At 30.6% G+C, this 19718-nt stretch overlaps 1 long non-coding RNA gene across 11 annotated transcripts in view; it reads right to left on the reverse strand.

Moving 5' to 3' along the window:
- The window catches only part of LOC118204754 (uncharacterized), a 49806-nt gene that overhangs the window by 19277 nt on the left and 10811 nt on the right, over window positions 1–19718 (reverse strand). For 5 of the 11 annotated variants that reach the window (XR_015042436.1, XR_015042444.1, XR_015042441.1 and 2 more), the window contains exons 2-5: window positions 17471–17599; window positions 14220–14288; window positions 13729–13944; window positions 1969–2037 (exon numbers count right to left, since the gene is read on the reverse strand). This is a non-coding gene — a long non-coding RNA (uncharacterized LOC118204754). Of the gene's footprint in view, window positions 1–1968; window positions 2038–2949; window positions 3030–13728; window positions 13945–14219; window positions 14289–17470; window positions 17600–19541; window positions 19617–19718 lie in introns of all 11 variants that reach the window. The other 6 variants (XR_015042439.1, XR_015042442.1, XR_015042438.1 and 3 more) reach the window with 4 other exon arrangements.

The raw sequence follows: 19718 nt of genomic DNA on the forward strand, positions 1-19718 counted from the left end.
CATTTTGCTTTCATCACCGCATGCTTAACAATGCATGACAGTATTCAGTAATGACTCATGTAGTGATGCCTAAACAATTTTTTTTTTTGTGTGTATTAGTAATTGAATAACAAAGAGTATGGTAACATTTTATGTTGACATTAAGCTTGGCAATAACATATGCATGCTTAAAATTGTTGACAAGAAAAATTTAACAAAGATTTTCATATGCTAAAAAAAATTTTTGATAATGATACTCATATGCTAAAAGATTAAATTTAATGCTGTTTGAATTAAGAATAATTGAATTCTTATTCACATAAATGCAGAACCGGCACCAGAGGCCTATACTGGGCAGCAGATTTTAGGACCCACAGAGATTGCATTAGGCAGTAAGATATCTAGCGTTGGCCCTCAAAAAGCCTTATGTATATGTGGGAATTGATTTATTCAAGACTCAGATAAGACTGAAGCATCTACAAGAAATAGGTGAAAGTATAATAAATAACCGAAGTAATACAACTCAGGCTTAATTATCTCAGTGTGCGATAGAAGCAAGATACAATTTAGCAGAACAACTTGTGTTTAGTCACCAATCTCATGATGCATAGCCAAATATTAACCTTATTTTTCAAAGCAGGAAGGGTAATTATTCCTTTACCTATGCAAAAGGAGACCCTAAATTGAATTCATGAGGGTCATTTTGGTCATGAGGGTCCCTAAATTGAATTCATGAAGGTCCTCATGAATGTATGTACAGAAATGTCGTGAATGTATGTAGAAAATGTACAGAAGGAGCTAGAGAAGTTTTGTTTTGGCCACTTATGAACAAGCAAATAGAAGATAAAATTTCAAAATGCGCTATACGTAATGAATACCAGAGCAAAAACATAAGAGAGCCTATGATACCACACAAAGTTCCTAAATTACCATAGTATAAAGTTGGAACAGATTTATTTGGAACAGATTTCACTAAATTACCAGATACTTGAATCATTGATAATGAAGGGGACAATGAAATTCCAATTATAGATGACAAGGATAGTTATCTTTAGGAAAAAGATATTACTCTGAACAAATATGTAAACTGGGAGGATGGTTTAATTACTTCAAAACTATTCACAGCTGAAGAACAGATTAAAAACATTTTCAAGGTCAGCATTTAAATACCAAAAAAGATAGAAAGTGAAGCAGTTTCATCTTTCTTCTAAAATGCAATATATCATACAGAATAAACTATTAACCATAATAGCCATTAATTTTTAAATACATATTTCTACATTTAAAGGCTAATGGCTTAACTTTTAGATGCATCCTTATGTGTTTAAAACAAAGAAATTGTGTTGAAGAATCATGGTAGGGGAACAAAATAAACTGCTGTATATAATTCCCAAAAGCACAAGGAAGAGTGTAACAATGAAATTGTATAATTAATTTACTCAATTTTCTGCAGTTTGGTTATGAGAAAGCCCACTTAAGGCTAACTGCCTAAGGGTAGGTATGCAGTCTTGAAAGACTTTCTCAGGAAAATTACCTTGGATACATTCCAATTTTCTGTCAACAGGATTGTTACTAAAGCTAAACAATTATATTAATTTCCAGACATTAAATGATAGGTGAAGATTTGCATAACAGCCTGCTTTGAATGCCTCATTGAAAGTATCCTAAGGGGGAAACAACAAGGTTTAATACATCACCACAACATCTTGTAAAATACCTGTTATTATTCATAAGTATTACCAGGAAATAACAAGGTAGTTTTGCTATGTTTGCACAAAAAATTAATAGTTGTTACTCAAAAAACCATTAATTAGGTTTTTGAACTTTGCTTCAATGGATTATTAATTATTATCAAAACAATCAATAGATAAAACAAAAAACATTTCATAGAAAGAACAACAATAAAATAAAATAAATAAATAAACATTTTAACAATTTATCATCTTTCTAAGAGGAAATCACAGACAAAAATAAAAGGATTAAACATACCATATATATTGCCCAAAATCCTGATCTTCACAAAATCACAGTGATTTAGAACATTTTCTTCTTTTACAACTACATAAACAAAAACGAACACATTAAAATACATAATGATAAACTGATTAGCACACAGGATATTTAAATACAAGCACCAATTTTTTAAACTACAATTAAACACCTATATGCACTTTCTTAAATTTAAAAAATACGTGAAATTTAGCAAAGTTCAGGTTTTGCGATAGGTGAATGCCTATCAATCACTAATGTTATTTGCATGTTTTTGTTTTGCCTTTTCAGACAGATTAAATATAATTCTATAAATACACATATTAATAAATATATTACATATTCTATCACGACTACATTTGTTACTTTTGATGTTAGTAATTTCAAGGCATGTCATAATAATTTTTCTACCTATCGCAATAGAATTAACTGATTACACAGCCTACATACTATAAAATAATATTAAGTAAAGCATTCTTTAAGTAGATCAAATTAAGCCTTTTCTAATTACATAAATCCCATTTTTACACTATACATAATAAACAATTCACTTTTTCACTAAATCATTCTAAAGTGCATAAAATTAATCGATATCATATTATTCTAGCGCAACCTCCAAATAAAATATATTATACATTATGTCTACTCATCAGAGTTGCTTTATGTTCCCATCATAAATTTTTAAATTATAAGATCAAAATCGATTGCTCAAAGCAGAAGTTCAAACTTTCAGATGTACGTACACGATAATTAATTACATCCTCTAATTAATTCATATCAATCCTGGAAAACAATCAAAAGCTAAACATTCTTCCATAACTACCATTATGCTGTTCAAAGCAATTTATTTTGGATTTAAAATGGAAATTGAAGAATACTTTCAAATTAAAATTCTTATTTTATCTTACCCTTTTTGATATTTTATATATGAACAATAAACAAAATAAATTAATAATTAAAATAAAACAGCAAATAACTTACACTTGTTATAAGCAACAGGCAATGTTACACTCGAAGTGTTCAAGGGTTTGCTCACAAAATGGTGCAGAAAGAACTAGATTCTGTATTAAAATTAAAGTATGGCTGCAGCTCAATAGTTTAGGCATATTTCAATATGCATGCATATTACCTTGCTTAAATTCATAAATATTATGGAATGTCATATACATTCAAAGGATTTAACACTCACGAAAAAGACTAATAAAATAAATCACGAAACCAACTGAAATAATTTAAAAAAATTATTAGATAAGGAGCAATTTAAGATTAGCCCCCTCCAGGAAATTACTATTAATTTCATTGTCCATTAAACGATTTCATCATCAATACGGATAACTCTGAACCAAAACTTCATTCAAACTTAAGTATTTATCTCTGCAAAGACTACTGATATTAATATCAATAATTAAATAATGTTACGCAGAATAAATAAAAGATTGCATAATGCATAAAATTGCAATTATTCGATATGGTGGCTTTTCAAAGTCTTGACAATATTACACTCAAGTTTAGGAAATAAATTTATATGATCATAGGATTATCAGTAAAATTAAACAATTATACTAATTTCGAGACATTAAATGATAAGTGAGGAACGTAACATTTAATATGTAATAATTTGTAAATAGACACATTTATTATTTTATAACTTGTGATTGGTGACACTTTTGGGTACATGTAAAAAATAGAACTATGCTGGTGCTGCAGTTCGTTAAAATATATAATATCCTATGATTATAAATAATTAGTTTAAATGTTAAAAGTGCACCCTCTTAATTTTATATGGTGTTAGGAATGTTTTCCTTTCAAATTCAAAAGTTTAAAACCTCCAGAGACGAAAAAATTTGATGGAAATTGTGCTTCAAACTTACAAAGATGGCTGCAATCATTCGAAATATATGAAGTAGCCAGTGGATTACATAACAATGAAGAGAAGGTAAGAGTTAATACTTTTTTTTTCATGAAATAGGAATTTACAGTCTTGAAAGACATAATACATTTCCTACAGAAGAAGGTGAAGAAATTAAATTAAATTATATTAAGAAACAATTTGCAGAATTTTTGTATACCTAAGAAAAAATTAAATATGAAGGATATTTATTCTTTACTATAAATCAAACTGTGTCAGAAACCATAGATGAGTATGTAAATGACCTTGGAAATAAAGCTAGAATAAGTGCGTTTGCACAGTTAACGGACAGTCTAATAAAGGATAAAATTGCTTGTGCTATTAAAGATAATCTAGTGAGAGCAAGAATATTATATGAAAATTTAACACTAGAAAAAGCTCTAGATATATGCAGATCTGCAAAAATAAGTACACATCAAATCAAAATCGTAAACTACGAGGAAACAGTTGTAAAATTAGCGAAAAAGAAACTAAGTAAACATAACAAGAATACATTCATATAGGTAACTAATGAGAAACAAGATATAAAAGTTTGTTCGAAATGTGGAAGACCTCATGAGTATCTAAAGTGTCCAGCACATAGAAAAATCTGTCATAAGAGTAAAAAGGCAAATCATTTTGCAAATAAGTGTAAAAGCAATAAAATAAAAAATGAAGGAGTCAAGGTAAACAAATTAAATTAATAAATCATGACTCTGAGGAAGAGTTAGAATTTTTCTAGGTACATTTAACATTAGTGTAGATAACAAAGAGACTGTTGAAATTAATGAAATGGAAAAAATAATTGGATATGGAAAATATATCCCAATATTGAAAAAAATAATTATATATTGTAGAATACTAAGTTACTGACAAAGAAGTACCTTCTATATTAGGATTAAAAATTATGTCTGCAACTATGTTTGATTCAAAACGTAATGTATGTATGAAATGTAGAATCTCGTACATTATTTGTGTTGTGCAGCCGGGGCAACAGGAATGAGACAAATTTGGGAATATAATGTGATACGTTTATTTTAACATCCATCTAACAAGCATTTCTCCTGTACCTCGAGGAGAAGCCCTATTTATAGATATGTCTGCGTCATGCTGCTCATCCAGTCAGCGATATTAATTGTTATCACGAGGTGATGTTATTTTCTCATCAGGAGTGTTCTTAAAGACTTTATGTAACATGACAGATTTACGAGTTTTGCGATTTGGTGGACGCCAACAGGTTAATATAATTTATAATAAACACAGGATTTTGCAAAATTTAGGAACAGGGATGCAATTTACGTAGAAAATCGGCAACACATTAATAAGCAATATGATTAGAATTTAATTTAATCAACTGATTTTAAAATATCATTACATGTATATACTGAAAACTTACTGGAGGAATACAAAAATGTATTTGAAGGCTGAGGCTGTTTGAATGGAGTCTATAAAATACAGTTAAAACACGATGCAACACCAGTAATTTATCCTCCAAGAAAGACAGACATAGCTATATGAGATAAACTGAAAACAGAATTACAAAGAATCGAAAATTTAAACGTTATTGAGAAAGTAAAGAGAACCAACTCAATGGGTAAATTCAATGGTCACTGTTGTCAAACCTAACAAAAAACGCATGTGTTTAGACCATAGAGATTTAAATAATGCTATAAAAGAAGAACATTACCTTATGATAACCATAGATGAAGTTGTCACCACAATGCCAAACGCAAAGGTACTTTCTCTTTTAGATGCTAATAGTGTTTTTTGGCAAATCCAGCTTGACGAAGAAAGTAAAAATTTGTGTACATTCAATCCACGTTGTGGCAGATACAAATTTAAATTATTACTATTTGGCATATGTTCAGCTTCAGAAATTCGCCAAACAAAATTAAACCTAATAATAGAAGAAGATCTAGAAGGTATTTAATGCACTACACATGATTTCTCAATATGGGGAGATAATGAACAGGAACATGACCTACAACTTAAAATGTACTCCACAGAGTACGAGAAAATAATCTGAAGTTCAATAAGGCGAAGTTTAAAATAAAAATTAATCAAAGAATAATTATATAGGGCATGAGTTAAGTGGAAATGGGTTGAAACCAGATTTTAATAAAGTGGAAGCGATTGATAAAATGCGAGAACCTGCAGATGTGCCTTCTTTACAAAGATTTATAGGCATGATTAATTGCATAGCCAAATTTATTTCTAACTAACTACTATTAATACACCATTAAGACAGAAGCTTGAGAAAAAGTTTCTCTGGCACTGCTCTGAGAAACATCAGAAAGCTTTCAAAACACTTAACTAGTTGTAAAAGCACCCATACTAAAATTCTGTGATATTAATACGAATGTAATTCTTTCAGTAAATGCACGTTCTGAAGAATTAGGAGCTGTTTTACTACAAAAAAACCAACCAATCCAGTAATGAGACTTGCAACCTTTAGAACATTGTTATCGATTGCAGTTTACAAAAACTACAAAATAAGATTTTTTGATGTAAAAACTGCATATTTAAATGGATACTTCGATAAACCAATTTACATGGAACAGCCACCTGGATTTATATCAGATCCGAATAAAATATATCTTGTAAACAAAATTATATATTGATTACCACAATCAGGAAAATGCTGGTATGATGAATTATGTAAAGTTCTTAAGGAACGAAATTTAACTAAAGTCAGATCCATGTGTTTATATTTATAAAGATAAGGTCAACTATCTGATCATAGCAGCATACGTGGATGACTTAATGGTGATTGGAAATTCGAATTAGTTTTTAATTCGAATCTGAGATACATGACATCATCTCTCAAATATCTAAATCGTTCACATTACGAGAAGTCACTAAAACACAAAAAATTTTAGGAACAGACATCCGGCAATAATTTGGAAAACTTACACTCAGTCCAGAAAACTATATAACTAAAATCTTAAAAAACTTTGAAATGGATGAATGTAAACCTGTTAAGACTCCAGGAATATTGCATGAAAATCTTGATGGCAAAGCATCTTCGCCACCTGTTTCCAAGACAAAATATCAAGAAGTATTAGGTTCATTGATGTACTTAGCAACAGGCACAAGGCCAAACTTAGCTTTTGCAATAAGTAATTTGTCAAGATATAACCAAGATCCCAGAGAGAAACACTAGAAAGCTGTGAAGAGGATATTTAGATATACTAAAGGAACACAAAATGCTTGTTTAGTATATACTTCAGACAATAGGAAATTAAATGCTACATAGGATGCAAGTTGGTGTACCACTGAAGATGGAAAATCATTTGGAGGTTATTTCATTAAATTAGGTAAAAATTTCATAAACTGGAAGTGCAACAAACAAAGAATAGTTGCTCTATCAAGAATGGAAGCTGAACTTTTAGCATTATGTGAATGTGCATGTGAAGTTAAATGGTACATCTTTTTACTTGAAGAATTAGGTCAGGATGATTGACAAACAAATAAAAATTACAACAGACAGTCAAGCATTAATAGATTGGATAAAAAGACCAAAACAAAGTAGTAGTTCAAGGCACATTAATCAAAAATATTTCTTTGAAAAGGATGAATATGAAATGAATCAAATCATTCCTCAGTTTGTGTGTTCACAAGATCAAGACGCTGATATTTTAACAAAGTATCTACCTAGGGTGAAATTATAAGAGGAACTATAAGTATGGACATGACTGATTGATTAAAATTATATGGTAAACACCAATAAGGGGGGGAATTGATAGTATTTGTTTTTTAAGTATAATTTTAAGTTTTAATATTTTGGCAACATTTATATTTTTTTAAATTGTAAAAGAATGAGTTAAGAATGCATCTGGCATAAAGTTTTCTTTTTATATATTACTATAATGTGTTTATATATGTTTAGAAGTAGATAATTCTTTAAAGAATATCATTTACATTCCAATCTCAAACCAACATCACTATAAAGTTAGAACTTTTAAAATAGGTGATTTAGTAATGTATGAGAAATTTCAATATCCTAATACACGTACACTTTCTCCTCCTTTTTTAGGACCTTACAAAATTTTAAAACAGTATTCTAAAGTTACTTTTGAAATTGATAAACCTAATTCTCTAACAGAAAAGAAATCAGAAATTGTTCATCAGACTTTTTAATCCAGTAAGTGAATTTAAATTAATTGTTAGAAATAGTAGAATTCCTGTCTCTGTCCAAAAATAATTTATTTTAAATTTTTCAAAATTCTCCATCAAAATTTTTCCAGATTATGACATTTAATACCTGATTTAGACCTAAACTCTAGCTGTGAAAAATTATTTTTACAGATCTTGACCTTTCCTATCTTGTCTTTCCTCCTTCCCAGAGTTTTCCCATTCGAAATTTGTTGCGTATGCCCCCTCTAGCCCAGGAGATGAGAAGAAGGGAAACTTTAAACACATTTTGCATTGTATTGAAAATCAGGCTCTCGTACCAGATTCTCAATAAAGATGAATGTTTTCTCCACTAGATTTTACACTATGTGTATTACTTTCTGCATCATTTCTTTAGATAGAAAGTAAGAAGTAATAGCACATGCCCGCTGCCCTTCTAGGCAATACTCCTAACACTCCCTCAAAATCTTATCCTTTTTATTTTATTGTTAGGAGGGTAAACTATGGTCAAGAAACTGGCTTGGGTTTTTACATATTTTAACTGGCTTGGGTTTTTACATATTTTGCATGCGACCACAATCTTCTGATCACAGTTTAGCAAAAAAGTCCTACCATAAAACACACATAACAAAAATATTTTGCATAATAATAATAATAATAATAATAAAAACCACTTTATTTTTCTTTCCTACATAATTTTGTAACAGAATTTTCTATTCTTACTTCTTATTGTAGGGTAATATTCTTTCTAGTCCCCAGAATTCTAAAAAAGACTTTAACTTGATCACACAAGTTATTTGTCTTAAATTTACATTAATTTTTTTTAGGATTTTTTATGTTTAATAACAGGGTTGCCACTCAAACAGGAGAATGAAATTCCCTGTCTTTTTCAGGTTTTCCAGGTGAAGAAAGTACAAAATTACAGTCTATCTACATAGGGGGAAGGGGAAGAAAAAAAAATAGAAAAGAAGCAAATTTCAATCTATCCGTGAAAGAAAGAAAATTCCAATCTATCCGTATAGTGGAGAATTCCAGTCTATCCACGCAGTGCGCGTTAGCTGTGCTGACAGGTAAATTAATTATAGTACTATGTGAAAACACAAAAATTTGTCAATTACATGTGACTTATCCCCAAAGCATTACTATTATAACTATAACAGGAGTTGTTTTCTCCCCTGAAGACTGAGATTAGAATCTGCCTAATCTGGATTAAAAAAAAATTTTTTTTTTTGAAGACATTTTGCAACTAAACGAAAGAGAGAAATCTATTTAATTATATTTTTAAATAAATTCAGGCATTTTACAATTATTTAGCAGCACACATAAGCAAAAAATATGTCATCATACTGTTAGAACTAAGTTATGCCAGAGGAAATTGTCTAGAATTTGAAATTATTATTAACCAATAATAAATAAATTTAGAAGGAAGAAGGCACACTAAATGACACAAATAGAATTAAAGTAATTTACTTAAAGATTAAAAACTGATTTACAATAATCAACTATATTTTGGCGAATATAAATTATATTAAATGGTAAGCCTAGATGACTGATTACTCTTTTTCTTTATTTTATTGCAAAATGACAAATTGAGCATTTATTAAAAAGGAAAATTTAAAGACTTCAAAGATTTTGTGTTAAAATCCTAGTATATGGTACAGCTTTGGCACGATTTTGAAAATTGTCGCCAACACAAAAATGACCTGTTTATTGCTCATTTTAATGTCGCCAAATCCGGTATGTATTGTATACTAAGATTAAACCGATTTTGTTTTATACAGTCAAAAGTCATTAATTCGGACACCCATAATCCGGACCTCAAAGCTACAAACTTTCTGCGCATGCGTCACGTTCACGCATGCGCACAGGCGTTTCCTAGAGCGCGTAAGACCTTTATGGCTGCGAATATGTTTGTGCGCATGCGCGTTTAATGTGTAATGGAGGTATAAGCTACTCTAAAATTATCTAATTCAGTTAATGTTGCAGATTGCGTTGTTCCTTAATCTTCGAATTGGATCCGGCTTATTATTTTTTACAGACTGTTAGAGCAATTTCATAAAAGTAAGCTTGAACTTTCGATTATGTCAAATAGAATTTCCGATATATATTTACTAATATGAAATTTGTATCTACAAAGCGAAAGTATGTTTTGAAATCCGAAATCTGTTTATCAATTTCACACCGCGGATTGGAAGTTGATGTGTCAGCACTATCCTTATCTTCAGGGCAGATGATTTTATTTTATTTGGCTTATAATTCCTTACTAAGTGTAGTATTTCATCTCGATGTACTCCGTCTTTGATATGATTTAAATCAAGTTCCTCGTCATTATAATTCGCTTCCGATAGTGAAGAAAAGTGACCCAGAGGTTATTGAAAACGAAAACATTTCGATTGACAAATTAGTCGGTATTCTCAACACAGCAATTATAGGACTTGAACAGTGGAACTTTGTAACTAAACAATAAATTATGTCTGTTTAATAGAATTAAAGAGAAAGTATTATCACATGAAACGAAGCAACTTACATTGAAAGAAATGTTTAATAAAGTAAAGAAATAAATATTAAGCTTTTTCTTTTTGTGAATTTTGATACCCTTTAGATCATAATTGTTCTTTATTTCATAAATTACAGTTTCATATTTTTAATTTTGTAATTTCTTCATGCCATCTTACCAGATTTAAACTGATGATCTATAATCCGGAAAAATTGATTATCCGGAATCACCGAAGTCCCGACGAGTCTGGATTAACGACTTTTGACTGTAGTTGTTACTTAAAAATACATCATTCAGTTTTTGAACTTTGCTTCAATGCATTATTAATTATTATCACAGTCAATAGATAAAAAAAAAGATTTCATAGGCACTCTTTGGGCAAATAATAATAAAAAAACAAATCTAAAGGATTAGTATATAAAATTCGACAAAATGAGAAGATTTATAAAATAAGAATTAAAATTCTAAAATAAGTATAAATTGAAAATTTTTCTACAAATGATAGAATTGATAGAATTTCTACAAATGATATATTCTACAAAAATAATAAATTTTAACTCATTAACAGTTTTGTACTCTATCCTTCCCAAAATACTTGTGTTTTTAAGATCATGTTTCCATTAATGATGCATAAATTTTACAATTTAGGGATCTAACATTACAGAGCAAAGAAGGAAAATGAAGTGACCTTTTAACTTAAATCGTGAGTACAATTCCGAGAGTGAAGTAAATGTTGTTCCAATAGAAGTAACTATCAGTTGCACCGCCAGAGGAGTCGAAGATGTTGAAACCACATTAAATGACAAAGCAGAAGAAATTAGAGAAGACACAGAATCAGCATTCCAGGAAGATTCTGATAGTAGTAAGGAAGATCCTATTGGAATGGGGAAAAGCACTAGAGAAAGGAGACCTAAGACTTACTACGGGGATCCAGTGTTATATAAAGCTGTTTGTGAAGAACAACCTGCCAACAAAATTTGTAAGAACCCAACAAGTGTACAAGAAGCAATGAATTCACCAAATGCAGAGACGTGGAAAGAGGCCATGAAGGAAGAATTGTCTAATTTGTACGAAAACCAGACATGGGGATTGGTTAAAAAGCCAGCTGGCATCAAACCCATAGGATGCAAGTGGATATTCAAAGAAAAACAAAATGTAGAAGGAGAAATAATCAAATTTAAAGCTCGATTAGTAGCTAAAGGCTACTCACAAGTCCCTGGTAGTGATTTTTCAGACTTTCTCCCATTCTGCAAAGATAAAATCCATACGAATCCTTCTAGCCCTTGCTGTTGAGTTACAAATGGAAATTCATCAAATGGACATCACTGCTGCTTATCTAAATGGCTTACTCAAGGAAGATGTATACCTGCAGAATCTCAAGAGCAAAGTAAAGAGCATCTAGTGTGCCATTTAAAGAAAAGCTTGTATGGCTTAAAGCAAACAGGAAGACAATGGAATGAATGCTTTACTTTCTTGAAGAATTGTGGACTGTCACGCTCAAAATGTGATCCATGCATTTATTACCATTCAAACAAAGCATTATATCTTGGTATCTATGTAGATGTTAATTGTTGGGACCCTAGAGGAATAACCACATTTAGGCATAAAGTTGTGCAAAGATTCAAAGCGAGAGACCTTGGTGAAGCAAATGAAATACTATCTATGAGGATCCAGAAGCATACTGATGGCACTTTAACATTAGAAGCATTATATCTTAGTATCTATGTAGATGTTAATTGTTGGGACCCTAGAGGAAATAACCACATTTAGGTATAAAGTTGTGCAAAGATTCAAAGCGAGAGACCTTGGTGAAGCAAATGAAATACTATCTATGAGGATCCAGAAGCATACTGATGGCACCTTAACATCAGATCAAACAGCTTACATAGACGAAATTTTGGAAGAGTTCAAATTATAATCAGTCAGGAGAGCATCAACACCCATGGATCCCACTGTAAAACACCAAAAGATAGATAATGAAAAGTGGAGATGTATAAAAGCAGAAAGTGACCAAATTCCATATAGGCAAGCCATAGGTAGCCTATTATACCTTGCTTCCGGAACACATCCTGATATTGTATTTAGTGCAACCTATATGAGCCAGTTTAATGAGAGGCCATCTGAATTTCACTGGAGGAGTGTTAAACATCTTTTCCGCTATCTTAAAGAGACCAAACATCTATCTCTTACATTCAGAAAGACAGGAAGAGCCCTTGAAACATTCTCTGATGCTGACAAGGTCAACAGAAAGTCCTTCAGTGGATATGTTCTGATCTTAGGTGGTGCTGAAATATCTTGGTGCAGTAAGAAGCAGTCTACTGTTGCTCTATCGTCGGCTGAAGCCGAATATGTGGCTGCTGGACTTGCTACAAAGGAAGTTTTATGAATAAGGGGGCTGTTGAAGGAACTGGAGATGTTGAAATTTATCCCATCGCTTTCAGTTATAAAAGTAGACAACCAAGCAGCTATGTTCATTGCACAAAACCAAACTATATCTGAACACAGTAAGCACATGGACATCAAGCATCACTTCATACGTGACTTTACTGAACAAGGTGTGATTAAATTGGAATAACGTAAATTCCAAGGAAAACCTAGCTGATCTTCTAACTAAAAGCATTTAAAGACAATATTAACCAACTTGAGAAAATATTTAGGTTTTCACAAATAGCCCTCCCATGTGTAATATAAAAGGTGCCTGTGTATGCTCATAAGTTTGTGCCACTTGTAAGTTTCTTTTACCAATTTTTTATTGATCAGTTATGAAGAGTTACTGTAAGTTCATTTTTTTTAAATCTTTCATTTTTGAAGGTTGTTTTTAATAAATTTAAGTGAAAATTTTTTTAGCCATATTTTGGCAAGGAGGAGTGTTAGAAATAAAGTTTATTTTATTTTTATGATGTTGTATCTGCCAAAGCAATGCTATAATTATACACTCTATGTTCTTTAATATTTATGTGTAGCTCTTTTTGTATTTTCTGAATGACAACAGTTAGTTAAACAAGTAAATAAACATGCAACATACATTTGTGGTTTGCATATTTCTTTCTACTTTATTTCAGAAATATATCTGCCATTTAAGTGATTTCTATCAAACAATGTGATAAAATTATTTAAATGGCAGATATCTTTTAGAAATATAATAGAAAGAAATAAGTAAACCCCAGCACACCTTGAGTCATCAACAAAGGTAAAGGTAATAACGTCATACAAAGGTAATAACATCATATTCGAATCATACCTTTTCATAAGTTTCATAACTACATCAAGGTGGAAATGTCCTAATCTTCGATGCATAATTTCTTCACGTCTAGAAAGGTATATGTTGTGTGTTTGCTTCCCTTCAATTTTATATAATCTTCCATACTTATGTGCAGTGAGAATGACCTTATCTCATTTATGATTGCTTTGTCCCTCTCAAAGGAAACACTCATTCCCATTTCTTATAATCTTTCCACTAAAAGAAGGTTACCATCAAGATTAGGGACATACAAGGCATTTGCTAGATGAATAGCATCTTTCGCACATTCTCTGACAGGATTATAACATATAATAACAAGATTTTATCATATTAGTGCAACAGTCTCAAAATATACTGAAGCTAGCGTATTAATAACAGAAAAAGTTTAAAAATTAAGATAACAATGCAAATAAAAAGCACAATAAACATTTTAACAGTTTATTAACTTTCTAAGAAGAAACCACAAACGAAAATAACAGGATTAAACATACCATACATATTGCCCAAAATCCTGATCTTCACAAAATCACAGTGATTTAGAACATTTTCTTCTTATAATACTACATAACCAAAAAAGAATACATTAATACATCATGATAAACTGATTAGCACACAGGATATTTAATTAGAAGCATCAGCTTTTTAAACTACAATTAAACATCTATATGCACTTTCTAGAATTTAGAAAATATGTAAAATTTAGCAAAGTTTAGGTTTTGCAATAGCTGAATGCTTATCAATAACTAATCTTATTTGCATGTTTTTGTTTTGCCTTTACAGACAGACTAAATATCATTCTATAAATACACATATTAATAAATATATTACATATTCTATCACGACTACATTTGTTACTTTTGATGCTAGTAATTTCAAGGCATGTCATAATAATTTTTCTACCTATCGCAACAGAATTAACTGATTACACAGCCTACATACTATAAAATAATATTAAGTAAAGCGTTCTTTAAGTAGATCAAATTAAGCCTTTTATAATTACATAAATCCCATTTTTACGCTATAGGTAATAAACGATTCACTTTCTCACTAAATCATTCTGAACTGCATGAAATTAATCTATATCATATTATTCTAGCATAACCTCAAAAATGAAATATATTTGGCCTAGTCTCTCTATGCATCAACGCTGCTTTATGTTCCCATCATAAATTTTTAAATGACAATATCAAAATCGATTGCTCAAAGCAGAAGTTGAAACTTTCAGATGCACGTTTTATTCAAGGTAATTACCTCTCTAAACACCGATAGTATCCCGCCACCATCTTTGGCAGAGGCCCTGACTTAATTATTTCAGAACTCATTAAAAGTGCTGCAGGTCAAAACACTGAGGAAATACACCACCTCATCGAATCAGTTTGCAACCAAGAAGTTTTACCCGAAGATTGGAAACTGAGCATCATCTGTCCTATACATAAAAAAGGAGACATTTTGGAATATACCAACTACAGGGGAATCAGTCTCCTTTGTGTTTTCTACAAATTATTTCACAATATACTTTTTAATAGACTTATACAGAAAATATTGTGAGTGATAACCAACGTGGTTTCCGCAAAGGAAGATCTACAGCAGAACAAATCTTTAATATTAGACAAATTTTGGAAAAAGCAAACGAATATGGCATTGCAATGCACCATCTTTTTGTTGATTTTAAGACTGCCTATGATTCAATAAACAGAAAATATTTAATTGAAGCTATGAGAGAATTTGCAATACCTGAAAAACTTATAAATTTGGTCACCATTACTCTTATTGAGACAAAACTTAGGGTTAAAATAAAGAATAATCTTTCTGAGCCTATTGTTGTTTCAAGTGGGCTCAGACAGGGTGATGCCCTGGCCTGCTTGCTTTTAAACCTTGCCCTCCAAAAAATCATAAAAGACTCCAACATTAATACTCGTGGAACTATCTTTAACAAATATGTTCAGATTTTTGCGTTTGCTGACGATATTGACATAGTTGCACGCAGTCCCAAGCCACTTAGAGAGGCTTTTACATCTCTAGAGGCTTCAGCCAGCAAAATGCATCTAGCAATCAACCAAAATAAAACTAAATACATACCATGTGGTAATAACCGCCATCTCCATTTTGAAATTGGGAATTACAAATTTGAAACTGTTAGCAAATTTAAATATTTAGGATCAGAGGTTAATACTCTCAATGATTTAATGCCCGAGATCCGTAGTAGAGTCATGGATGCTAACCAATGTTTTTCGGTCTAAAAAAATACTTAAAGTCTAACTTCATTAGCAGAAAAACAAAGATTTTAATTTACAAAAGCTTAATTAGACCCATTCTTGCATACTCTGCTGAGACCTGGGCAATAACAGAAAAAGCTAAAATTATTATTTCTGTCTTTGAAAGAAAAATTTTGAGAACTATTTTTGGTGGCATAAAATGTAACAATATCTGGACTCTATAAATGGTTTAAAGAAATAGATATAGTAAAATATATAAGGATTCAGAGAATTAAATGGGCAGGACACCTGTGCAGAATGGATGAAATAGGAGTAACTAAAAAGATCTTCTTAGCCAGATCATTCGGCACCCAAAAAAGACAGAGACCTTAACTTAGGTGGCTCGACTGTTTGGAAACAGACTTAAGAATTTTAAAAATAACTAATTGGATGTCCATGGACAGGGATAGAAGAGCTTGGAATTTGATTCTGAGGAAAGCAAGGGCCCATCCTGGGCTGTCTGGCCATTGAAGAAGATAATTACTTACTCCCTCTAATTAATTCATATCAATCCTGGAAAACAATAAAAAGCTAAACGTTCTTCCTTAACTACCATTATGCTGTTCAGAGAAATTTATTTTAACAAGATACTGTTTTTAAGGTAGAAAGTAAAACACAAATTAAAATGGAAATTGAAGGATACTTTCAAATTCAAATTATTATTTTAGCTTACCCTATTTTATACATGAAAAATAAACAAAACAAATTAATAATTAAAACCAAATAGCAAATAACTTACACTAGTTGTAAGCAATAGGTAATTGTTACACTCGAAATGTTTAAGGGTTTGCTCACAAAATGGCGCAGAAAAAACTATTTTCTGAATTAAAATTAAAGTATGGCTGCAGTTTAACAGTTTAGGCATATTTCACTAAGCATGCATATTTAATTACTTAAAATTCATATACTTATAGACTGCACATATACTGTCAAAGGATTTAACTCTCAGTAAAAGGACTAATAAAAAATAAATCCACGAAACTGAAATAATTAAAAAGAATTATTAGATAACAACCCATTTAAGATTAAGCCCTGTGCAGGAAATTAAAATTAATTTCATTAGCCATTAAACGATTTCATCATCAATATGAACTAATCTGAGCCAAATCTTCATTCAAACTTCAATATTCATCTCCGAAATGACTACTGATATTATCATCAATAATTAGATAAAGTTATGCAGAATAAATAAAAGATTGCATAATGCATAAAATATCAATTATTTGATATGGTGGCTTTTTCAAGTCTTGACAATATTACACTCAAATTTAGGAAATAAATTTATATGATCATTTCTGAAATTCTTTACTAATATACACATTTCCAAAGTAATTTACTATCTAACAGATGTGAAGATTTTTATTATAAATCAACTGTTCAAATTAAAAGTGAAAACTTTCAGCTATAAATTAGAGAAAATCACTTATTACTGCCTTCTAATTAATACATTTCATACAAATATTAATTCTATATAAATATAACAGCACCTTGTAAAAAACTTTAATCTTTTCCACACTGCAGACCTGCATATACTTGTGTTAAAATTACTCCAAAGGTACTATGAATTAGTACATAGATCAGAGGTCAGCAAATTCTTTACAAAATTTCCGATACTACTGTAAAAAAAAACAGACACATCTATTAAGTGTTTGAATATTCATAACTGTTAAATTCATTCATTTTAAATCTAATGTACCTTTTTTAATACAGTCAAAAGTTCTTAATTTGGACACCCATAATCTGGAATGATCTATAATCCGGACCTCAAAGCTACAAACTTTCTGAGCATAGGGGTTTACGCGTGTGCGTAAGACCTTTACGGCTGTGAATATGCGTGTGCGCATGCGCATAATACGTTTACGAATGCGTGTTTAATGTGTAACGGACGGTATAAACTAAGCTAAAATTATCTAATTCAGTTAATTGCATTGTTCCTTAATCTTCGGGTTGGATCCGGCTTATTATTTTTTGCAGACTTTTAGAGCAATTTTATAAAAGTAAGCTTGAACTTTCGATTATATCAAATAGAATTTCCGATATATATTTACTAATATGTAGAGGATCTACAAAGCGAAAGTATGTTTCGAAGTCCATTAAACAGAAAGTGGAATTGCTGCAAAAGATGGATAAAGGCATATCCTTTGATTATCTAATCATTTCGAAATATGCTTATCAATTTCACGCTGCTCTGTGGAGGGGGGGGGGAGGGAAACGACGTGGTGCGCAATGAATTGGAAGTTGATCTGTCAGCACTATCCTTATCTTCAGAGCAGATGTTTTTATTTTATTTGGCTTATAATTCCTTACTAAGTGTAGTATTTCATCTCGATATACTCAGTCTTTGATATGATTTAAATCAAGTTCCTCGTCATTATAATTCGCTTACGATAGTGAAGAAAGTGACACAGAGGTTATTGAAAACGAAAAAAATTCGATTGACAAATTAGTCGGTATTCTCGACACAGCAATTATAGGACTTGAACAACGGAACTTTGTAACTAAACAATAAATTATGTCTGTTTAATAGAATTAAAGAGAAAGTATTATCACATGAAACGAAGCAACTTACATTGAAAGAAATGTTTAATAAAGTAAAGAAATAAATATTAAGCTTTTTCTTTTTGTGAATTTTGATACCCTTTAGATCATAATTGTTCTTTATTTCATAAATTACGGTTTCATATTTTTAATTTTGTAATTTCTGCATGCCATCCTACCAGATTTAAACTGATGATCTATAATCTGGAAAAATCGATAATCCAGAATCGCCGAAGTCCCGACGAGTCCGGATTAACGACTTTTGACTGTAGTAATCATTACAGAGGGGATGAATGGAGAAAATCCATTACAGAGGGAATTCATGGAGAAAATCAAAATTGTTGCAAAAAATAATGAATAATTAATTATTCATTATTTTTTGCAACAATTTTGAATTTTTCATGAATTTAAATATTAATTTTAAAATACAAATGTGACTGGCAATAATAGAAATAAGGCTTAATTATCATCTGCTGCATTAAAAATATTCTTTTCTTTAAAACATCACTGAAAAATAAATAATGGGTTGAAGGTTATATTTTTGTGTTGTCCGAAGAGAAATATGCTAATTCAATTATTAAAAAAAATGAAATAATTAATACGAAAGGAAAGAAACGTCAAAATTTACACCTGATTGGAAAAAATGAAAAAAATGCATACCCAACAAAAGTACGTACAGCTTTTATTAAATCTAAAGTCGCATCTCATGTTTTAAACGAAAATATAGCCCTTCAAAGAGCTACTGGAAAATCTTTAAATATCTCTGTAGGAACTGTGAACAAAATTATAAAATCTGATTTTAAGCTAATCAAAACAAAACAAAAAAAAAAACATGATGTTCATGGCATAACACCTAAACATGATTCTCAGCGTAAGACTACGCGCAGATTGCTGTATGAAAATTATTCAGCAGGAGGTGTAAAATGGAAATGATTAGTTAGAAATGATGAGGCTTGGATATACTTACTTGGAATAGAAAAAGGTCTTTTTACTACCGAAAAAGAGGAGAAAAGGACTAACCTGTTGGTTTAGAAAAACAAGGAAAGTTTTTCTAAATGTTTTATGGTTATGACTGGATTCTCTTACAATGGAAAACTGAAAAACAAGGAAAGTAAAAAAAAATGTCAAAATTAGTTCGGATTAGTATTAAGTATGTTTTAACACCTATTTTTCTCCTATTTTAAAAAAAAAAAATCC

This window comes from Stegodyphus dumicola, chromosome 8, assembly GCF_044657685.1.
Source record: "Stegodyphus dumicola isolate Sdum_Otavi_A_Nest chromosome 8, ASM4465768v1".
NCBI lineage: Eukaryota > Metazoa > Arthropoda > Arachnida > Araneae > Eresidae > Stegodyphus > Stegodyphus dumicola.